This window comes from Rhinatrema bivittatum, chromosome 5, assembly GCF_901001135.1.
Source record: "Rhinatrema bivittatum chromosome 5, aRhiBiv1.1, whole genome shotgun sequence".
NCBI lineage: Eukaryota > Metazoa > Chordata > Amphibia > Gymnophiona > Rhinatrematidae > Rhinatrema > Rhinatrema bivittatum.
Genome location: NC_042619.1, coordinates 235,914,951 through 235,940,042, shown reverse-complemented (window position 1 = coordinate 235,940,042; position 25,092 = coordinate 235,914,951).

Sequence of the window (25,092 nt, the reverse complement as noted above, 5' to 3'; positions counted from 1 at the left end):
CCCAGAACAGTCCAGACCTAATCAGTGCCTTGCCCTGTTTGCAGGACCTGTATTAAAGAGGAGAAGGTCCACCTAGCTGCCTATATCATAAATTTGTCATCCAAGAAGGTACAGAGAAGGGCGACCAAAATGATAAGGGGAATGGAACAGCTCCCCTATGAGGAAAGACTAAAGAGGTTAGGACTTTTCAGCTTGGAGAAGAGACGGCTGAGGGGGGATATGATAGAGGTGTTTAAAATCACGAGAGGTCTAGAACGGGTAGATGTGAATCGGTTTTTTACTCGGATAATAGATAGACTAGGGGGCACTCCATGAAGTTAGCATGTGGCACATTTAAAACTAATCGGAGAAAGTTCTTTTTCACTCAGCGCACAATTAAACTCTGGAATTTGTTGCCAGAGGATGTGGTTAGTGCAGTTAGTGTAGCTGTGTTTAAAAAAGGATTGGATAAGTTCTTGGAGGAGAAGTCCATTACCTGCTATTAAGTTCACTTAGGGGTATATTTTAAAAATTTGCGCGATCGCGTACTTTTGTTCGTGCACCAGGTGCGAACAAAAGTACGCTGGATTTTATAAGATACGTGCGTAGCCGCGCGTATCTTATAAAATCCGGGGTCGGCGCGCGCAAGGGGGTGCACATTTGTGCAACCTGCGCGCGCGGAGCCCAGCGCACGCTGCCTGTTCCCTCCGAGGCCGCTCCGATTTCGGAGCGGCCTCGGAGGGAACTTTCCTTCGCCCTCCCCCCACCTTCCCCTCCCTTCCTCTACCTAACCCACCTCCCCCCGGCCCTATCTAAACCCCCCCACACACCTTTGTTGGCAAAGTTACGCCTGCTGAAAGCAGGCGTAACTTTGCACGCGTCAGCCGGCAGCCCCGCTCCGTGTTCCGGTCCCGGGGGCTGGTCCGGAGGCCGAACACCTCCGAGCCAAAACCACGCCCGCGTCACCGCCCCCGAAACGCCGCGTCACTCCAGCCACGCCCCAACACGCCCCGACACACCCCTTTTAGAATGCCCCGGGACTTACGCGCAGCCCGGGGCTTTACGCGTGCCGGCGGCCTATGCAAAATAGGTGTGCCAGCGCATGAGTGCCCTGCGCGCGTAAATCTGGAAGGATTTACGCGCGCAGGGCTTTTAAAATCCGCCCCTTAGAGAATAGCCACTGCCATTAGCAATGGTTACATGGAATAGACTTAGTTTTTGGGTACTTGCCAGGTTCTTATGGCCTGGATTGGCCACTGTTGGAAACAGGATGCTGGGCTTGATGGACCCTTGGTCTGACCCAGTATGGCATGTTCTTATGTACTCAGGAAACACCCTGCTGTTTCTAGGAGCATCCGTTTTGTGCTCCAGCACAGCTGGGCAGTGGCATAAGGGTGCAGGACCCATTGTGAAAAGCAGGGCTCATGCTAAATAAAGTCATTGATCATTCTCCTCGTCCAACACAACATGAATGCTCCCAAAAGCCTCACCCAAGGTCATATAAAGTCATTGAGAAAGCAAAGATTTGAAGTCTCAGGAGCAATCCTGACTCATAGCTCGCTGCTTCCCCACCTCTTTCCCTGAAAAGAAAACGCTGAAAATGATGTGCAAACCTAAAGCAACCTGGTAAAAAACAAAACAAAACACAGAGGCTTCTAAAGCCCAGCTGAAAAGTGGAGAACTAGTGAAGATTAACAGTAAAGCTTTTAGTACAGAGAAACAGAACAGGGCAGAGATTTGCCTGTTGACACATAAAACACAGCAGGAAAAAGCAAAGGCGCAGGCTGAGAGAAGGCCAGAATATTCACTTTGAATAGAGGGTGGAGATCCTGTGAAATCCCATCCTAGTGAAAGACAAGGCATACCTACATCTTCTAGACATTGGTAATCTACCATGACAGTTTGGCACTGACAGTTCTTGCAATGCTAGCAATGTGGATTATTTTATTTTGAGCACGCTCCATTACCAGTGCCCACTAACTCTAATAAGGCACTGACTTTAGACTTTTGGCTTCTTTCCCGGTAGTTGGTTGTACTCCCTGATCCTTAATTGGCATTTCTCTGGCTAATATAATTCTAAAATTGTTGCCATTTTTAAACATCCTTCAGATTTTTTATCATGCCAATATTTTCTTGCCCTTTTTAAGTTATATTTCATGTAGCTGCAAATCAACTTGCTACAGTCCATAAGACTGGGGGGGGGGGGGGGAATGGGGGAGGGTGCTTGCTTTTTTAATATATTTATACTGAAAATGTTAAAACAATTGAAAATAAGTTGCATTCACAATAATACATGGCAAAGAAAAAGGACAAGAGAAATTAGAATACATTTCTCGTATCGCATTTTCTGTGATTTCTTCATTAATAAGACCACCTTATAAGGGGGAGATCCACAGAAACCAGAAACAAAATAAAGAGGAAAAATCATAATTATCCATACTGGTGGCTAGACAGATCTAACATGTCAAGCTATCAATCCCAAACACAAGCCAAAAAGTCAAAGTGTCTACACTGTTACAGATTTTGGTAAACCTTTCCCAATAACTATTCTGTAGTATCAATTTAAAAAAAGGTTAAACAGAACTGAATGGAGAACCAGTTCCCTGCAGCACATCCCTAGTAACTCCTTGTTCCTCAGCACAAACTCCGTCTGTTGTTGCCCTTTCTTGCCTCCCAAGCAACCAGTTTCTAACCCAGTCAGTCGCTTTAGGGCCTATAGCTAGGGCACTCCGTTGGTTTATAAGTCACCCAAGCATAACCATGTCAAAGGCCTTGCTGAAATCCAAGTACACGACATCTAGTGCTCTCCCCTGAACCAACTCTCTGGTCACCCAGTCAAAAACATTGATTAGATTCATCTGAGGAGGCCCATGTCTGGTAAAACCATGCTGCATTGGATTTTGTAATCCACTGATGGATTCCAGAAACTGCACTACTCTCTGTTTTAGCAGTGATTTCATTAATCTGCTCACTACTGAGGTCAGACTCACCAGTCTGGAGTTTTCAGACTCCTCCTTACTTCCATTGCTGTGAAGAGGAATCACCTCTGTGAGTTTCCAGTCCTTTGGAACCACTGCTGAGCTGACTCCAAAGACGTCTTAAAGTTCAGACAACGGAGTTGCCAAACCTTCTCTAAATTCCTTTCATACACTTGGATGTATCCCATCCGGCCTCATTGCTTTATCTGCTTTCAGTTTTGCTAGCTCCTCGCAAACACAATCTTCTGAAAATTGTGTGAGGTCTACCTCATTTCAAGTCCTATTTGTGGCAGTTTTCTGTGGTCCTACTCCAAGCCCTTCCCCAGTGAACATAGAACAGAAATATTTGTTAAGCAATTCTGTTTTCTCCTCATCAGCCTCTACATATCCCTCTTCACTCTTGAGTCTTATAATACCATTTTTATACTTCCTTCTGTCACTAACATCTGAAAAAAGTCCTATCCTATGTTTTTCCATATTAGCTAGTTTTTTCTTCCATTTGCACCTTTACTCTCCTACTTTCCTAGTTCCTCTTAGCTTTTTCAGATATTGGAAGCTGCTGCACAGATAGGTCACTTTAACCCTTACTTCATTCCTCACACTTTGCACCAAAATTGACAATATCTTCTCTGGTGTAACCCTTGCTTGGGGGGGTTTAGGTCCCAAGGGCACACACATTTATTTACTCTTCAGGGCTACTCCGGCTAATGCTTCTCCCATAACTTTACTCTTTCACTCAAGGGTGGATGCTTTTTGTGGGGGGGGGGGGGAGGAGCTCTCACTTATGGCTGAGACCGTGGTGTGTTTCTCTCTGTCTGTGCTCTTAGAGGTGAGATGCTGAGACAAACCAAGCACTGGGTGTTAAATTAAATGTTTACTGATTCTTTAGCATTTAAATTAAAGTCCATTTTTTCATAAAGGTAAAATTATAGCTGACATGTACAAAGGTGATTTTTCTCTTCTGGGTAGAAGCTTCCCATGGTGATTTTAAGGTGCACAAAGCTTTTCCAGTGGCCAAACAGGAATTCCATTGGAGGGGTCCCCCCTCAAACACAAAAAGTCCTACCTGAGTCCAATTTATTCACGGTCACCCAGCCTGTCCTGTTCCCATAGGGTGGAGATCCGATTGGGAAACTCCAGAAATCTTGGTCCTCTTTTTTCCCTGTTTTGATACTGGCGACTTATCTTGCAGGAAAAATCTTTAGAACATGGGAACCAGGCTATCCCAGCGCTGGATCTCAAGTGGAGAGGGGTGTGTCAAAAACCTCCCCACACAGCAATATCTGAACTTGCTTTCTGTAAAATACTATTGATGACTGCTGCTTCACTATCACTGGTACTTGCCCCATCTAGGGAGTAGATTAGGGCTCAGAGGCCATTAGCCCTTGTCCTTTGTGTCCGGGGGAGCCTTCTCCAAAGGGTACAAGGTTTAAGAAGTCCTCCCTTCTGGAAAAATCTTAGTCATCAAAAATCTCTCGTTTTGGGTACTGTCATTGGTGCTAGCCTCACCTAGGGAGTAGAGTGGGTCTCACAGGTCTTCAGCCCCTTCACGGGAGTCCCAAAAAACAATCCAGCAAAAATATATTTCACTGCTACTAAATACAGGACAACCTTCTGGCAAGGCGTGCACAGAGAGGAATCTCTTCAAAAATATAGAAACATAGAAATGACGGCAGAAGAAGACCAAACGGCCCATCCAGTCTGCCCAGCAAGCTTCACACATTTTTTCTCTCTTACTTATCTGTTTCTCTTAGCTCTTGGTTCTATTTCCCTTCCACCCCCACCCTTGAAATATCTAGCTTGATTAGTTAGGGGTAGTAGGGGTAGTAACCGCCGCAATAAGCAAGCTACACCCATGCTTATTTGTTTTACCCATACTATGTTATACAGTCCTTATTGGTTGTTTTTCTTCTCCCCTGCTGTTGAAGCAGGGAGCTATGCTGGAAATGCGTGTAGTATCAGTCTTCTCCCATGCCGTTGAAGCAGAGAGCCATGCTGGATATGCATCGAAAGTGAAGTATCAGACACATTTGGTTTGGGGTAGTAACCGCCGTAACAAGCCAGCTACTCCACTCTTTGTGAGTGCGAACCCTTTTTTCTTCTCCCCTGCCGTTGAAGCAGAGAACTATGCTGTATATGCATTGAAGGTGAAGCATCAGGCTTATTTGTTTTGGGGCAGTAACCGCCGTAACAAGCCAGCTACTCCCCTCTTTGTGAGTGTAAATCCATTTTTCCACATTTCCTCTTGCTGTTGAAGCTTAGAGCGATGTTGGAGTCACAGTAAGCATGTGTATGTTTATTGAATAAGGGTATTGACTCCAGGCAGTAGCCGTCATTCTGGCGAGTCACCCACTCTTCATTGGCGGCCTCTTGACTTTATGGATCCACAGTGTTTATCCCACGCCCCTTTGAAGTCCTTCACAGTTCTGGTCTTCACCACATCCTCCGGAAGGGCATTCCAGGCGTCCACCACCCTCTCCGTGAAGAAATACTTCCTGACATTGGTTCTGAATCTTCCTCCCTGGAGCTTCAAATCATGACCCCTGGTTCTGCTGATTTTTTTCCTACGGAACAGGTTTGTCGTTGTCTTTGGATCATTAAAACCTTTCAAGTATCTGAAAGTCTGTATCATAAAAGTTACTAAATAAAATAAATAAATATCACCTCTGCTCCTCCTTTCCTCCAGGGGGTACATATTTAGATTCTTCAATCTCTCCTCGTACTTCATGCGATGAAGATCCTCCACCTTCCTGGTCGCCCTTCTCAGTACCACTTCCATCTTGTCTTTGTCTTTTTGTAGATACGGTCTCCAGAACTGAAGAATGAGCCTGGGAGGTCTCACCAGGGAGTATAAAAAACTGCAGCCTCGCTGCTCTGAAGTTGACTTAAAATTACCACACTGAATACTAAAATGGCTGCACTAAATAGAATGAGGACTCCAATCCAAACCCTCCAGGTTGGGAGGGGCAGAAAGGGATGGAAGACTCATAGATGTTAGGGTTCTAAGCAGGGATCTGGAGCCATCTAGTGGCCGGCCCAAGGGGGTGCCACACTGCCATATTTAAAATTATAAGAGACACAAGAAGGAAGAGGGATTCAATTTTGTAAATTTTGTAAGGAACTGGGGAACCTTTTGGAAAAGGGGGAGTCTTTGCCGAAGGGGTGGGCTCCACCTTAAGCAGGGTGGAACCAGGCTGCTGGTGCTAATCTTTAAAAAGGAGATAGAACAGCTTTTCAAATAAATCAAAGGGGAAAGCCGACAGTCGCTCAGCAGTGCATGATTCGGAGGGAGGTATCTTCAAAGGATATTAATGAAGCATTAGAGTTAGGGCATCCCGACAGTGAGGTTCCAATAATTAGAAAAGTAGTCCAAGTGCCTATAATTAAAAACTCATCTGAGCTAAAAGATTTCAATTTATCCCTGTTTGAATGCTAATGCCAGAAGTCTAAGAAGTAAGATGGGAGAATATAGCAGGGAATGATGACATAGATTTCATTGGCATATCAGAGACATGGTGGAAAGAGGATAACCAAAGGGATATTGCTATACCGGGATACAAATTATATTGCAGTGACAGAGAGGAGCATCTTGATGGTGGGGTGGTACTTTATGTCTGGGATGGCATAAAGATCCTTCATGAAACTAAATTCACAATCAAATCTTTATGGGTAGAAATCCCTTGTGTGCTGGGAAAGAGTATAGTGATAGGAGTATACTACCATCCACCTGGCCAAGATGGTGAGATGGAAAGTAAAATGCTAAGAGAAATTAGGGAAGCTAACCAAACTGGTAGTGCTAATGGGAGATTTCAATTACCAAAATTATTCGAAAACTTATCCAAAATACAACGATTTGTACTAACACTGCAAGTAAACACGTTGTACAGAAATACTTAAATTTTTTCAATGTGTGAATTTTTCAGGGCTCCCTGAAGCAGCAGCCCTGCGAAATGTACGTCTGACTGGACTTATGCGGCAGCGCCAACAAAAAGGAAATACCGGGATTATACTTGTGCGGCAGCGTGGCAGCGCCAAAAACAGGGAAGTGAATCAGTTCTGTACGACAGCACGGTAGCGCCAGCTAAAAGGAAAGTACCTGGACTGGATCTATGTGGCAGCATGACAGCGCCAAAAAAAGGGAAGTACCTATTCCACATATCTTATTGAAGCATTCTTAGAGAAAAAAATATTGAAAAAAAAGTGATAAAGATATTTCTAATGTTGGACCGATGATTAAAAATGACCCAGAGTGGCTGAAAATACAGGCATAACATGCATACAGACCACGGGTGTTATGATGGTCCTAAATATAATTAAAAAATATTAAAAATCATTTCAAAAAAATTCACACATTGAAAAAATGTAAGTATTTCTGTACAACGTGTTTACTTGCAGATTTCAATTACCCCAATATTGACTGGATAAGTGAAAGGTCAAAACATGCTAGAGAGATAAAGTTCTTGGATAGAATAAATGACAGTTTTATGGAGCAATTGGTTCAGGAACCAACAAAGAGAGGGAGCAATTTTAGATCTAATTCTCAGTGGAGCACAGGATTTGGTGAGAGAGGTAACGGTGGTGGGGCCGCTTGGCAATAGTGATCATAATATGATCAAATTTGAATGAATAACTGGAAGGGGGACAGTAAATAAATCCATGGCTCTAGCTCTAAATCTTCAAAAGGGAAACTTTGATAAAATGAGAAAAATAGCTTTAAAAAATTGAAAGGTGCAGCCACAAAGGTAAAATGTGTGCAACAGGCATGGACATTGTTTAAAAAATATTCTAGAAGCACAGTCCATATGTATTCCACGCATTAAGAAAGGTGGAAGGAAGGTCAAACTTTTTTTTAGCCAAAAGATCTTCATTAAAAATTTGGAGGAAGGATCCATCAAAAGAAAATAGGATAAAGCTTAAGCATTGGCAAGTTAAATGTAAGATATTGATAAGACAGGCTAAGAGGGAATTTGAAAAGAAGTTGGCCATAGAGGCAAAAACTCACAATATAAATGTTTTAAATATATTCGAAGCAGAAAGCCTGCGAGGAAGGCAGTTGGACCATTGGATGATCAAGGGGTTAAAGGGTCACTTAAAAAAGATAAGGCCATCCTGAAAAGATTAAACAATTTCTTTGCTTCAGTGTTTACTGAAGAGGATGTTGGGGAGATACCCGTTCCAGATAAGGTTTTCAAGTGTGATGATTCAGATGAACTGAACCAAATTACGGTGAACCTGAAAGATGTGATAGGCCAGATTGACAAATTGAAGAGTAGTAAATCACCTGAACCGGATGGTATACACCCCAGGGCTCTGAAAGAACTAAAAAAATGAAATTTCAGACCTATTTCAATTTGTAATCTATCATTAAAATCATCCATTGTTCTTGAAGATTGGAAGGTGGCCAACGTAACCTTGATATTTAAGAAGGGCTCCAGGGGTAATCTGGGTAACTAGACCAATGAGCCTGACTTCAGGGCTGGGAAAAATCATGGAAACTGTTATAAAAATAAAGAATAAAATCACAAAACATTTAGATAGACATGGTTTAATGGGGCTCAGCTAGCATGGATTCACTCAAGGGAAGTCTTGCCTCACAAACTCCTACATTTTTTTGAAGGGGTGAATAAACATGTGGACAAAAGTGAACCGGTAGATGTGGTGTATTTGGATTTTCAGAAGGTGTTTGATAAAGTCCCACATGAGAGGCTTCTAAGAAAACTAAAAATGTCCTTTTGTGCATTGCAAGCTGGTTAAAAGACAGGAAACAAAGAGTAGGATTAAATGATCTGTTTTCACAATGGAAAAAGGTAAACAGTGGAGTGCCTCAGGGATCTGTACTTGGACCGATGCTTTTTAATATATTTATAAATGATCTGGAAAGGGGTATGACGAGTGAGGTGTTCAAATTTGCGGATGACACAAAATTATGCAGAGTAGTTAAATCTCAAGGGTATTGTGATAAATTGCAGGAGCTCCTTGCAAGACTGGAAGATTAAATTTCAACTGGCATTTGGAAACCCAATGTGGACAAGTGCAAAATGATGTATATAGGGAAAAATAACCCTTGCTGTAGTTACACAAGGGGGCAGATTTTAAAATCCCCCGAAAACCTGCCCCTGCCTGCCCCTGTGCGCGCCGAGCCTATCTTGCATAGGCTCGGCGGTGCACGCAAGCCCCGGGACGCGCGTATGTCCCAGGGCTTGCAAAAAGGAGCAGCCTCGGAGGGAATGGAGGAAGGCTGCGCGGCTCGGCACGCACAAGTTGCACAATTGTGTACCCCCTTGTGCGCGCCGACCATGAATTTTATAACATGCGCGCGGCATGGGTTGCACGAATAAATCTACACCCACGCGCACTTTTAAAATCAACCCCAAAGTTAGGTACTGTCTTAGGAGTTACCACCCAGGAAAGAGATCTAGGAATCATAGTGGATAATACATTGAAATCATCGGCTCAGTGTGCTGTGGCGATCAAAAAAGCAAACAGAATTTTAGGAATTATTAAAAGGCAAATGGCAAATAAAATGATAGATGACATAATGTCTCTGTATCACTCCATGGTGAGACCACATCTTGAATACGGTGTGCAATTCTAGTCGCCACATCTCAAAAAAGATATAGTTGTACTGGAGAAAGTACAGAGAAGGATGACCAAAATGATAAGTGGCATGGAACAGCTGCCCTATGAGGAAAGGCTAAGGAAGTTAGGGCTGTTCAGTTTGGAGAAGAGACGACTGGGGGAGGATATGATAGAAGTCTACAAAATCATGAAAGGTACAAGTTAATGTAAATGAGTTATTTACTCTCTCAAATAATAGAAAAACTATGGGGCACTCCATGAAGTTAGCAAATAGCTCATTTAAAACAAATCGAAGAAAATTCTTTTTCACTCAGTGCATAGTTAAGCTCTGGAATTCATCACCAGAGAATGTGGTTACAGCAGTTAGTGTAACTGGGTTTAAAAAAGGTTTGGATAAGTTCCTAGAGGAAAAATCCATAAACTGCTGTTAACTAATTAGCAATAGTAGCTTGAGATTTATTTAATGCTTGGGTACTTGCCAGGTACTTGTGACTTGGATTGACCGCTGTTGGAAACAGAATACTGGGTTTGATGGACCTTTGGTCCGACCCAGTATGGCATATCTTATGTTCTTATGTAAGAAATATAGAAAATATTAAATATTTATTTATAAAAACAAAATGAAACAGAGCTTCTTGTTGCTTGGCTGCAATTTCTTCTTAAGGGTTGTGTATTATAATAGTCTAGGTTGTAATGTACCTCTCCTGTGTTGTGTGTTTCCAGTCATGGAGCATTGAAGGCTGAAGTTGGCTCTCTTTCTGCATTTCTTCCCAGGTTACTCCTTGTAGTTAGTTTGGAGCTGTCATGGCATTCTGTCCCAGGAGGGGTAGACTGCAGACTATAACTCAGAGTATTACAAAGTAGGCAAGTGCTGTTTGTGAAGGTATTGTTCCTATTTGAATGTACAGTGCTGCTGCTTAGAGCAATGAGAGCAAGGCAGATTGTGCAAAGAAGGTGAGATATTTTAATATTCATTTTTTGCACAAATCCAGCATTATATCCTCTCTCTCCAGAAATTGGCATTACTGCGGGAGGGAAAATGAATGTTTGAGACCTATTGTATGCAAGGGGGAAGGTTGAAGGGAACTATTTAAAAAATATATAACATTTTAAATAAACAGCCCAATGGTACATTTGCAAATATGGAGGCCTGGAATTCTGATTTAAAGGTCACACTGAGCTTGGATGAGTGGAAAGATATTTTTGTCAATGCTTGTAAGGGTTCAGTATTAGCAGATCTTCAAGAAAATTGTCTTATAATGCTGTATAATAGTACCTCACTCCAACTAAACTCCATCGTATTTTTCCGACACAATCTGAACAATGTTGGCGGAATTGTGGTGACACAGGCACCTATTTTCATATTTGGTGGCAATGCCCTCAAATCACCCATTTTTGGTGAAACTTTGCTAGCTGGACCTCCCAGATGGTAAAGGTGGGAAACATATATGACGCAGGTATTATGCTCATTGGTCGGGAAATATCACAATCTACCCTCCATCAATGATGCTTATGCCAAAAATCTTTGTAGCGGCCCGAAGTGAGCTAGCAACCCATTGGAAGAGACCTGAGATTCCATCCTTCCAAGTGGTGCTTAATCGCTTATTTAAATAGCAACGACTGGAGAGGCTTACGGCATTACGCCATAATCATATACAATTATTTCAAGCAATCTGGGAACCACTTCTACTATGACAAAACCCCCCAACATCTTAGGAATGAGGAATTATAGTATCATAACATTATATTACTATAATGAGCAGTTTTATGTAATGAAGGCCTTATAAATATTGATTTTTGTTCGCTGTTTTACACCGGTTCATATGATTATGATATCTGATTGAACTTGCCATAACTGAGTCTCCTGGTAAATCTCCTAATTCTTCTACCTTATTGTGATCCTGGATAGTGTGTGTGTGGGGGGGGGGGGGGGGGGGGGGGGGGATATGGCCTGTTGGTGTTTGTTAAATTCTCTGCAATGACTGTAATGAGTTTTATATATAATGTTTATGTTCAGCATTATATCAATACAATTATAAATGGAAAAAAAAAAAAGAATATTTCAAACCATTTAATGAATAAAATATTAAAAAATTCTCAAACACCAATAAAATATTTCAAAACATCTGATGAATAAAAATCCAATAATTAAAAAAAAAGTTCTATTCCCCTAAAAAATTAAATATTTAAAAAAAGTAGAAACATCAAATTATACCCAATAATTAAAACTAATAAGGATTAAAAAATCTCATGCCCTCCATACCTGGGATCTTTTGATTTGTAGTCACCCTGAGATCGTCATGGAGTGGGGAAGGTAGGGTTGCAAAAATGTTATTGTCTCTCTCACACACATGCACAATAACACATTCATTCTCTCACACACTCCCTCTCTCTCACATAAACAGGCTCCCTCTTCCTCATTACGTGTGTGTTTGGGCATGCCTGTGAGAGCCTATATGTGACACATAGCCTATCACAGGCTCCCAAACATACACAAGCACACAGGCTCTCACACAAGCACATTCAAAGACACAGTACTCCCACATAGATAAACATGCACACACACACACGAGCTCTCACAGACATGTACAGACTCTCAATAGCTCACACACATGGCCTCCTGTTCTCTTTGGGCTGTGGTAGTATGAGCTCCACCATGGCCCACCAGCCTTCCTGCTTGCCGGAGGGGGGGGTAGGAGGGAGCCGGAAGAACATCATGCGGTTTATGAGATGCTGGTTGGTAATGGAAGTCCATAAAATAATGAGTGGAGTGGAAAGGGTAAACATGAATCAGACTAGGGGACACACAATGAAGTTACTAGGTTATACATTTAAAACTAGTAAGAGAAAATATTTTTTTACTCAATGCATAATTAAGCACTGGAATTAATTACTAGATGATTGATGAAAGCTATTAATGTAGCTGCATTTAAAAAAGGTATGGACCAGTTCCTGGAGGAAAAGGTCATAAACCGTTATTAAGGTGGACTTGGGGAAATCCACTTCTTATCCCTGGGATAAGCAGCTTGGAATCTCTCTACCCCTTGGGATCCTGCCAGGTACTTGTGACCTGGATTGACCATCAATCTGTATTGCGGGTGAATACCTAATAGGTTCATCAACATGCATTTGCATGTTGCAGGCGCTATTAGTTTCGGGGGGGTTGGCCGCGCGTTTTCCATGCGCTATTACCCTTTACTGTATAAGGGGTAATAATAGCGTGTCAAAAACGCGTATCCAAATGGGGGCTAATAGCATGCTTGGCCGAGCGCACCGTTCTGTATTGGCCTGATAGTTGCTCTTCAGCAGCTTGTATAAAGTATCTGCCATAAATACAGAGGGAGAGTGAGAAATAACAGACACAGCTAGGGCAAGAGAGAGTGAAAACAAAAAATACAGAACCTTGCCAGAAATTAAAGATGTAGCCGCTGCCATGAAGACTCAGATAGAATGGAGTAAGGGATGGAGTAGGGAGGGGGCTAGCACAGTGCCCACCCATGTTAACCTTGGGGAAGCCCCACAAAACTAATAGCGCCTGCAACATGCATCAAACCATCAAATCCTATTATCACGTGAACCATCCTATTATCACGTGAACCATCAAATCCTATTATCACGGTTAGCGGAGATAGGCATCTCAAATACAGCCCTATCCTGGTTCTCCTCATACCTTGACCACAGAAAGTACCTAGTCAAACTTGATAACTTTGAATCCGCTCACATTCCCCTCACACAAGGCGTACCACAAGGCTCCTCTTTATCGTCCACCCTCTTCAATATATATCTACTCCCACTCTGCCACCTTCTCTCTAAACTAGGACTAAAATTTTTCTTATATGCAGACGACGTACAAATACTCATTCCCATTCGGAAATCCCTTACTGAAACCCTGCAATATTGGGAAACTTGCCTGACATCCATCAATTCTCTCCTCTCCAATATCCACCTTGCACTCAATGCCTCTAAAACAGAAATCCTTATCCTAACAAATCAATCAATCGACGCGATCCACCAATGAATCAAAACGCCTCACAAGCTTACACACTACCACCCAGTGTCAGAGACTTAGGAGTTTCCCTTGACAATCAGCTAAGCTTCAAATCTCACATTAAATCACTGCTAAAAGGGGGCTTCTTTAAACTTCAAACCCTCAAAAAACTGAAGCCCCTCCTCCACGCCCACGACTTCCGCACTGTTATGCAAACCACCATACTATCTAAAATCGACTATTGCAACTCCCTTCTCATAGGTCTACCTGCCTCCACTATTAAACCCCTCCAAATCCTCCAAAATGCTATGGCTAGAATCTTAACAAACACCAGGAAAACTGACCACATCACTCCCATACTACAGGATCTCCACTGGCTCCCCATTTCCTACCATTCCCAATACAAAACACTTACCATCCTCCATAACACATTATACAAAAACAACTCCCCCTGGCTTGAGGATATGCCACATTTCCGTCAAACTAATCGCCCCACCAGAAACTCCCTCGCTGGCACCCTTCAAACCCCCTCACTCAAAATTGGGCACCTTACCACTACCCGGGACAGAGCCTTCTCCATTGCGGGTCCTACCCTCTGGAACTCCCTTCCTGCTAAACTCCGCCTAGAACCGTCCCTGAGCCATTTCAAAAAAGGAATCAAGACATGGCTCTTTAAACAGGCATACCCCAACTCCTCCCAATCCTAGTCATTGTCTTGTCTCGAACTTACTCAGCTCCCGCTCAGCCTACACACCCCCTCCTCAACCTCCCCTTCGCCATCCCAAAATAAATAAAATTCCCAGCTCCCCCCTCTCCCCTACCATTCTAGCTCCCTCACCTTCCCAGCTCCCCCCCTGCTCCCTCCCTCCCCCCACCCTTCCCCAGCACCCTGCTGCCTCTCCCCTACCCCTCCCCTCTCTTCCTACAAACAGCCTTTCCTTGAAAGTGCCATTGCCTTAACGTTCTCCTATACCCCTACCCCCTCCTCTCCTTTCCCCTCCTCGCTACCCCCTTCCCCTTCTCCCTGCCCCTACATTTAATATTATTATTGTAAATAATTTCATATGTTAAGTTCTTAAGGGTACATGCATCCTTTATATCCTGATGCATACCTACTCTTAACATGGATAATCATCATCCAGTTCGTTTTACAAAGTTGTATACTTGCTCGTTGACTCTTTCTATCCTTGTTCCTAGTTCATTGTAATATCGTTGACTCTCTATCCTCGTTCATTGTAATTTCCTCTCTCAGTTAAATGTGAACCGACATGATGTGTCCTACGAATGCCGGTATATAAAAATTGTTAAATAAATAAATAAATAAACATGCAAATGCATGTTGATGAACCTATTAGGTATTCACCCGCAATACAGAAAGCAAAATGTGCGGCCAAGCCGCACATTTTACTCTCAGAAATTAACTCCTGCCAAAGAAAAGGCACCGGACAAGTGTACAGAAAAGCAGAGAAAACTGCTTTTCTGTACACCCTCCGACTTAATATCATAGCGATATTAAATCAGAGGCCCCAAAAATAAAAAAAAATTAAAATATTCATTAAAAAAAAAAAATCTGCCCGCGGGTTGGAAAACAGACACTCAATTTTGCCGGCGTCCGTTTTCCGAAACCATGGCTGTCAGCGGGTTCGACAACCGACGCCGGTAAAATTAAGCGTCAGCTGTCAGACCCTCTGACAGCCACCGCTTCCGCCAATAAGGAGGGGCTAGGGACGCACTAGTATCCCTGGCACCTCCTTATTAGTGCGGGTCCTAATTTAAATACTGAATTGCGCGCCCAGGAGAGGGGCCTGGGCGCGCGTTGGGAGAGCGGGCGCTCGCCTCGGAGCGCCGGCTCTCCCTCGCAGTTTACTGTATGGGACTGTATGTAAATAGGCTTCCACCCAGGCCAGGCATTACTGAACTCTTAAGAGGCTGAGAGGGAAGGGGGATAATTACCTGCCAAAAGTAAACAGAAAACTTTGATAGCCTCAAGGTTTTACAGGAGCAGCTTGCTCAAGTTAAGTCTCCTTAAAAGGCACAGAGGGTCATGGACTGGCAGTGATTCCAGTGTCTCCAGAACCTCTAACTGCTGTACCTTTAAGGGCTGACTCGGATATGACATGACCTTACTGCAGGTTATGGGGGCCTGAGGCAAAGGTGAGGGGAGCACTGGCCCCTGCAAGGCCCTCCCATAACTACACCCCTGCACCCAGGAAAAAGATCTTGGCAATATGCTGAAATTCTCAGCCAGTGTGCAGTGGCTTCCAATAAAGCAAACAGAATGTTAGGGACTTATTCGGAAAGGAACGGAGAACAAAACCTTGAATATCATAATGCCATGGTATAGATCTGTGGTGTGACTGCACCTTGAATACTGTTGTGCACTTCTGTTCATCCCATCTCAAAACGATATATTGTGGAACTGGAAAAGGTTCAGAGAAAGGTGAAAAAAAATGATAAAGGGGATGGAAAAACTTCCTTATCAAGAAAGGCTAAACAGTTTAGACCTCTTTAGCTTAGAGACAAGATGACTGAAAGGGGATATGATAGGGAAGAGATATTTACCCTTTTAAATAATACTAGGACTAAGGTACACTTCATGAAACTAGCAGATTCAAAACAAAGTGGAGAAAGTATTTTTTCACTCGGTGTGCAATAAAGCTTTGGAATTTGTTGTCGGAGGATGTGGTCAAGGCTTCTGGCATACCTAGGTTTAGAAAGGATTTGAGCAAGTTCCTGGAGAAATTATTAGCCAGGTAGACTTGGGCAAAACCATTGCTTATGCCTGGAAGTGAGCAGTGAGGAAGGGCTCTGCCAGGTAATTCCTGGTGACCTGAATTGGCCACGGTTGGAGACAGGATGCTGGGCTTGATGCTCCCACCCTGCGTGACGTCTTATGCTCTTATGGTGTTTTTGTTCGGCTTAACTATTGTAACCACCCCTGGCAAGGCGGTCGCCTTCAGAGGCTGCTGAGCACTCATCACTCATTGCAGAATCTAGTAATAAGCAAGGATTCCTGCTATGGGGAGTGAGAAGGATTCACCTGCCAGGCCCAAGGGATTGCCAGAAACAAAATAAGGGCCCATGCCAGGTGTTTTGTTCCAAATTAAATAAAAATAGTTAACTTAAAGTCCCAAAATAAGCATTCAGCAAAGACAAAAAAAAAAATCAGCATAACAGTTTAGAAAATTCCCTGAAGACATAAAATCCAAAAAGTCATTGTTCACTACCTTCTCGTGCTGCTTGAGTACAGTCAAATAGAAGATTATTCCCCTCAGACCGCCACCAAGCCCATTTTCTTCCTCAGGCTTATATAAAAAACAAGAAACTCTTCCTCCAGTATTCCAGTCACTTACTGACTGCCATACCTGGGAACGTAGGAGCTGTGGGCACCCTGAGATTGCTGTTGATTAGTGGCGAGAGAGGGTGGGGAGAGAACGAATAGTACATATCAACATTTTCTCTTTCAAGCCTCTCCCTTTTTATTAATCCACTCTCTTTCTCTCTTCCCCAACAACACCATCCCTTCCAGGGATGACCTTAGCATTCTTCCCCTTCCTGACACCCAGCAATGTCTTTGCTCCTGCTCCCCTATAAGTCACAGCTCCCTGACTTCTGCAGCCTTACTCTGCCTGCAACTGCATTCCAAGTCCTGGACTCTCCCGCAGACTGAGATGTGTCTATTCCAGCCCCTGCCCTTCCTCCAATTTCTCCCCAAATGCTGCCTGTAGTGTGTACTTCTGCAGGGCCGGTGCAAGGGTGTTAGGCGCCCTAGATGAAAATTCTGCCTTGCACATGCCCCCCCCCCCCCTCACTCCCTCCCCCCACCTAGTTCCGGACCTGACCCCAGCCCCTACCTCATTCACTGAGACGCCACGTGTGGCCCGGTAAGTGTCTGCTTTTCTCAGCCACGAGCAGGATGGGTGCCGCTCGCAGCCCGCCGAGTCTCTACTCCTCTCGGCCGCCAGCGGGATAGGCTGTGCTCGTGGCCCCGCATGGCTAATCTTCGCCGCCCCCTAGGCGACCGCCTAGTTTGCCTAATGGGACGCACCGGCCCTGTACTCCTGGCTCGCCCTTCTTGGCCTGTTCCCTGCAGGCTTCCTGAAGAGGAGGCGCAAGAGCAGCAAACAGAGAAGCCCTGAGCTTTCAGGAGTTTTCACAGAGACCAGCAATTGATACAATTTCCCTGCTGAAATCCAGAGAGTTCCCAAGAATGCTGACTTCAGACTTCCCCAGGTCAAATCCTTGCGCTGTTGGAATAGAAGACCCAATCTTCCTGGATGGCCGTTCACCCTTACCAGAGAAAGAACTCCCTTTCCAGCAGAACGTCAGGGTCCAAGGCAGAGCACAGCCCCTTGACTGCTCCTCTCCAAGCTCCCCGTGAGACATTTCTCTCTCCACTCAAAACCAGAACTCAAGACTTCTTTCTTTCACTGAGTCGTCTTTTATACCCTGTAGCTCACGGAACCATCCTTTGGTGGAAGGACTTTCCTATCACTCATTTCACCTAGATCACCTCCCGAGCCTCCCATTTCTGGAAAATTCTCCCTTTTAAAGAATAGTTGGGCCTAGACAGCCCTTCAAAATCAGCCCAGAGGGTAATTTTATAACAACCCACATAACTTATACCTTGCCAAAGTTACACCAATTTTTAAAGTAAACCTATAGACATATGTTCACTTTGAGAATTACCTGAAGTAGTGCTCACAAACTTCCCCACACAAAGTCACACCTGCTCCTTGCAGCGTGCAACATGCGCAGGTTAATTTACAGGCTTACTTTTCCCAGGGAAACGCATGCATGTAAATCCCATTGTTATAAGGCTGAGCATGAAATTGGGTTCTGTGCACAAATCCCAGCACTGATTTACATGCATGAAACTGTGTTTTACGCATGGAAATCACTTTGAAAATTATTCCTTAATTGTGTAAAAATGCTTATGGCAATACTGCTGTGCTAATGTAAGGGCATGGAGTCTGTGTAGCTGTGCCACCTTTTATTGGACCAACCTGAAAATCATCCACAAATGTTTCACATAAGCCACTAGAATCAAAGAGAGCTCCAATTTCTTTCCCTTCCTAACACCTGTAGCATTGATCTATGTGGTCTCAACAGCCCCGGGGACATTATCAATTTTGCAAGGCTTGGATGTTTCAGAGTCCATGGTGGCTTGCCGCCACCATTCTCTCATAGCTCCCATGCCACCAGCCTTTTGCTGTAATCTCCAGTAGGATTTTCGCCCTTGAGTTCTCTGCTTAGCTGGTGTCTCTGGCACCTCCAGCACCCTGAGATTTTATCTCATCTAGGCAAGCCTCCAGCAAAATTGCAGAAGAACATCCAGAGAGGCTCAGACAGTCCTTGGAGGGTTGCTCTCCAAGCCTATCGCCATAGGGTCTGTCTCTGTTTCTGAATTTTATTGTCTCGTTGGGTCTGTGTTGGAACGCGCCCAAGATGTTGCTCAGCTGGCCGTTTTTTTATTGCTGTACTGACTGCTTAAACATTGAGATTAGCGAGTGTGCCAATGTTCCAATGAACTGTTCATACGTCGTGCTTTATGAACAGGATGAATGCCCAAACTGATTGCTTTCCTGAGAACATCCAAGCATATGTTTATCTAATTTCTGTCTGAATCTTGAATACATTATGGCCAGGATTATACCCAAGATGCTGTGAATGTTTCCAAGACAATTTATTAGTTGAAACAGACAAAAAGTAATCAGGTACCCATGGAAATTCAATGTGGTGACCAGGACAAGCAGGGTTTTTTCCCATACAGACAGATGTTCTTTATGTCTGTATTTCCTGGGGCTCAAACCCAAGTATCTCTTTTTTGTCTTTATTGCATGAACTTTCTAAAACCTGCCAAGCCTTCAGAAACCCTGATCAAGACCCCATTTTTATTTTTAACTCCCACCGCTAAAGATTCTGGGACTTTGTTCATATAACATGCAGAATTTGAAAAATCCACATTGCTTCCCTCAGGGCTGGCTCAAAGTGTGCCCCTTCAGGCCCATCGTGCGCTAACCAGCACCCAGGCAGTATGAGATGGCCGGGGGAGTTATCCCTCCAAAATACTGGCTGGCTGTGAGAATGGAGGGGTTCCCCTCTGATGACATAACAACACCCTATTGGCCAGTAGGGGGGTCCCTCTCTGATTAAACAATGGCTAAAAAGACCTTCCCACTCCCTCTCCCGCATGGCTGGAGCTTACTGAAGCGGAGGTGTGGCACTTTGACACCCCACTCCCTGACACTGTAAGCTGGCTCCCCTCTGGCCTGGTGCCCCAGACAGTCACCCATCTCACCCGCCCCTTCTGACAGACCTGCCTGTGGCTTGCTTGGTAGATATGAAGATGCATAATAACATACTGTATCTAATAGATGACAACAAGAAAAGATCAATTTGCCCATCTAGTGTGTCCGGTTATTGCTGTCCACACTGCTAAGGCTATATCCCAGATGCCAGCAGAGGAAGCCTGACCACGTGTAGGACATCCCTTCTCATCGCTCATCCAAATCAGTTTCTTTTGTTTTCTAGGGATGTGCAGGCAGAAAATGTTCATTTCATTTCATTATTTTTGTTTTTGAAGGAGGGAGGAATGGTTTAGGATTCGTGCCATTTAATGTTTATTTTGGTTTTGTCTGTTGAACTGAAATAAACAATTTAAAAAATAACCAAAAACAAACAAAAAAAGCAAAATGAAATGCTCCCTCCCATTCCCTTGCATCCCCTGCTTACCCCATGGGGGGGGAGGGGTTCAAAGGGAGAAAAGGGCAGGAATGAGCCCCAGACACTTCTGCCCCACTGGCTGCACTTTAAAAATATAGGGCCTAGTTATTATATGACTATAAAACAAGTAAAGCAATATTACCATAAAACAATTTTTATGGGTGTAAAACAGCTAGGCCCCAGCCAGCCCTGCAACAAATGCCATTTTTAAAGTGCAAAAGCTGGGGATAGAAACATCTGAAACTTGCTTCTGCTCCTTTCTCCCCTTGGAAATACTCCCCCTCTCCCTGATGGGAGGCTGAAGAAGAACAGGGTGGGTGGGAGGGCAGATGTGCCAGTAAAATAGTACACACTATTTGCCAGCATACACTATTTACTGAAACGAAAAATCAGAACATTAGGATTTTTCAGAACGAGGCTATTTTTGTTTTGATCCAAATAAAAAAGTATACCAACATAAAACAAACATAAACAAATAAACCTAAAAACAGAACAGTCCAATAACAATTATAACAGGTTCAAAACTGTAAAATCAGCCAACAAAATAAAATCAGCTAATGTTAAAAGCCTGATTGAACAGCCAAGTTTTAATTCCTTTCCAGAACTTACTGTAATTCTGTTCAAAACCAACAAAACTTGGGAGCACATGTTACGAGCGCGCGCGGGCGCGGTCGTCTCGGGTGGGGGGTGAGCCCTTGGGCCACGGCAGGACCCCAGGAGGAGCCCAAGGCCACACCGTGGGAGGTGAGCTGAGCAGGCAGGAACAGAAGCAGGGAGTCCGACCCTCAGCCGGACCTGCGTGCCCATGGTAGCCAACACGGGGAAGTTGACTAATGAACGGTCCTCCAACTGTTCCCGGCCCTTTCGGACCTGCCGCTGGGAACGGCAATGGGCAACAGGCCGGACAGAGGCGAGGGCAGACAGAGTCCTTAAACAGCAGACATCAGGCGGGGCAGAAGCAGGCTGAAGCAAGACGGAGACATCAGGACAAGGGCTGAAGCGAGACACAGGAAAGGTCCAGGCGAGCGGGAACTCCGATGCTGGGATACTCACATCCGAAGCCCCCTCGGCTGGCAGAGGAAGACATTCGGGCAAGGGCTGAAGCAGACACTGTAGACAAGGCTGGACGGAAACATTGCACTGTCCATCAGGGCGCCCTACTCAGCCCACCCGTGGGACTGAGTCGCGGACCACCCTGTCCCAGCCCAGGAAGGCTGGTCGCGGACCACGCTGAGAAGGAGGGTGCGGGGAAGACCCAGGTGAACAGGAACTCCGATGCTGGGATACTCACATCCGAAGTCCTTACGGCTGGCAGGCACAGGAACAAACAACTAGGCACACGTCAAGGCACACATCAGGAAACACGTCTAGGCAGACATCAGGAAACATGGAGGACCTGGACCAGCAAGGTTACAGACAACTGTAATGCACAATCCGAAGGCCTGGTGCAAGTGAACAGACAGTCCTTAAGTACTGGAGGTAGAAGGCAACTCCCTGGGAGGAGCTTGCCAGGACCGCCCACCGCTGGTCCTATAACTAGGGTAGAGAGCTGCGGGCCAGCCCCTAGAGAAACGGGCGTGGCTGGAAGCAGGAAGTCCAAACGCTGAGGCTTGCAAGCCACAGGCATGCCTCAGGAGCAGCTAGGCCTCTCAGGCCCTGGAGCAAGTCCTGGATGATGCGCAGGCGAGGCCCTGGCTTCAGAGCGGCCTCTGGAGGAAGGTAAGAGACCTCCTGCAGCAGCACATTCCAAATAAAGGTGCTTGATAGGAGAAAGATGAATGACAAGTATTCTCAAGCCTAATTTCAAAAGGTGGAGGCAAGTTGCTTTTGAAAAGATGGCAGATTACTTAGTAAGGCATATAAAGCCAACAAATTTGCCAAATAGTGTGGTTGACAACAAGGCACAAAAACAAGGCACAAAATCTTAAACTTAATTCTTGCCAAAACAAGAAGCCAATGAAATTTTGCCAATACTGGGGTAATGTGATCAAACTTTCTTAAACCATAAACCAGTTTAGCAGTTGTATTCTGTAATAGACATAATAAGTTGCCATACAGGGTCAGACCAAGGGTCCATCAAGCCCAGCATCCTGTGTCCAACAGTGGCCAATCCAGGTTACAAGTACCTGGCAAGATCCCAAACATTAAATAGATCCCATGCTACCAATACCTGTAATAGCAGTGGCTATTCCCTAAATTAACTTGATTAATTGACTATTGTAACATCAAGGTTTGTCACTTACCTCTCTTGAACATCTCAGCACATATAAAACAAATCATATAAAGTTCTTTTTCACTCAACGCACAGTTAAACTCTGGAATTCATTGCCAGAGGATGTGGTTAGGGCAGTTAGCGCAGTTGGGTTTAAAAAAGGTTTGGATAGGTTTCTGGAGGAGAATTGCATAAACTGCTGTTCTTGACAGAACAAGACTATACATTAGTGTCTGGACATCATGGAGTTCAGAGTTTCGTCTGATGAATAAATCATAGATTAAAAAATGAAGACTGAATCACAAATGATATCTGAGTGCTGAAGGTGAAGGTAAGCCCGGCATCAGTCATTACATCAAGTATTGAGATAGACTCAGATGGAATAATCTGTATATCAGCCAAAGAAGGAATTTTGATCAGAGGCTTGGCTTTCCTAGTAAGCCACAAAGCTTCAAATTTTTCTGGATTCACCTTGAGTTTCTGGTCATTTAACCACAGGGCTATAGAATCAAGACAGGACTTGAATTTGTCTAGTTCCTCCACAGAATTGCATTGGGAGATAAAGAATAAACTGGATATTATCAGCAAAAAAAAAATGTTAAAGCCCTTATACTGAATCAGAGTGTCTAAGAGGGATAGATGAAGATTTTAAAAGTAGAGGAGCTAAAATAGAATCCTGAGGTGTCCCACATTTGAGCAATCGTGACTCAGTTTATTAGCCCAATTGACCTGGTAAGAACAGGCAGATAGGAAACAAAACATGGGAGAGCTCTGCCAACAATTCTTAGGTCAGCCAAACGCTGTAGTAACAGGTGATTGTCTACATATCAATTGAAACAAAGGCCTCATTTAACCTTATCAACCCTAGTTCTAACCTCATTTATAAGGGCAACTGATGTTGTTTCCATGCTGTGACTGGCACAGAAACCCAGTTGTGTAGGGTGAAAAGCTTTCATTTTTTCAAGGAATACATGTTGTTGACATTCTACAACTTTTTCAATAATTTTCCCAAAACAGGGAAGTTTGACACTGTTTAAGTAGATAAGGAGGATCAAGAGAGTCTTTTTAAAGACGAGGACAAATTCTAGCCTCTTTTAATGCAGATGGAAAGTAAGCTTGCTCTAAACTCTTATTGACAATTGCAAGAAGATATTGTCTAGGCCCAATTCAATCTTATTAACTAGTCTGGAGGGGAGCAGATCAAGAGCAGAAGTCGATCCATTCAAAGTGGTGAATTTTCAAAGACTTAAGCACGTAAAAATTAGCATATACATGTAATATCTATGCACGCCTATGCTATTTTATAAACCTTAATCATACACGCACAAAAAAGGGAGCAGTCTAGAACGTTCCAGGGCAGGGCTAACACACACGTAGATTTGCCAACTTATTAACATAATTTTATGCCTGCTAATTATCCAGCATAAGTGATATTAAATGTGTTTATTGTGTATTATTGGTCAGGTGGTGTTGCGCTTGGAGGTGGACCCTTGTCCTGGAGCAGTGGAGAACGGCTCCCTGGTAGGGACCAGGAAGCACCTGCCCCCAGGGGGCGGAGCACAGGAGGAGACAGAGGCTAGGATGAGCTTCACCACTGGAAGCCTGCAGCCGCCCCGGGTGGAGCCCGTAGGGTCCTGTGCCACTTGGACTAGGTGGGCCTCGCAGGGTCTCCCGGAGAGGTAGTAGAGAGGCGTGCCGATGAGCAGCAAGGGAGCATGGTCGGACTCTAGGCTGTAGGTCTGGAGGAGCAAGGAAGGCCAGTACAGCGTAGGCGATGACAAGGCAAGGGACAAAGCCAGAATCAGGAGATGTGGTCAATGGCAGCCGGGGTCAGAATCCGAAGATCAGTCCGAGAAGTAGTCAATGAAGCAGGGGTCAGGTTTCAGAGGTCAGACGAGGTCACAAGGTAGGCAGCGGTCAGGATCCAGGCAGCGAAAAGAATGGTCAAAGAGCAGGCCGAGGTCAGTACCAGAGAGACAGTCCGAGGGTACTACCTGGGGAGACAGGACAGACAGACGCAGGAACAGAAGGACGCTGGAACAGAAGGACGCTGGACAAGGCTGGAACAGTATGATGCTGAAACAGTATGATGCTGAAACAGTAGATGCTGGAACAGTAGGATGCTGGAACAGTAGATGCTGGAACAGTAGGATGCTGGAACAAGGCTGGAACAAGACTGGAACAAGACTGTGAACGCGGAGGCAAACTAGTACACTTACAGTGCCGACCCGACTGCCAAGGCAAGGAAGTGCCGGCAGGGACTTCCTTATATCATACGTTCAATCAGGGAACACCGCGAAGCTAGGACCCGCCCCTGGCCCTACAAGAGGCCGGGCGGTCTGTGCGTGCGCACATAAGGGCGTGGCCAACGCCACTGGGGACACCGAACTCCAACGTGAGGCCTGGTGCCCAGTGGAAGGCCCAGCAACCACCGCTGCGGGATGCCGAGGCCTGGAGGAGCTTGCGGCTGCCACTGGGGAGGCCGACCCGTGACCTGCAGAGGAGCTAGCGAGGTGAGCAGGCCCGAGCACGGGCCGGGTGCGCAACAGGTGGGAGGTCTGGGTGAACTGGCAGGGAGTTCAGGCTGAAGAACCTGGAGAAGGACTGAGTGAGCTGGTGGAGTAACTGGT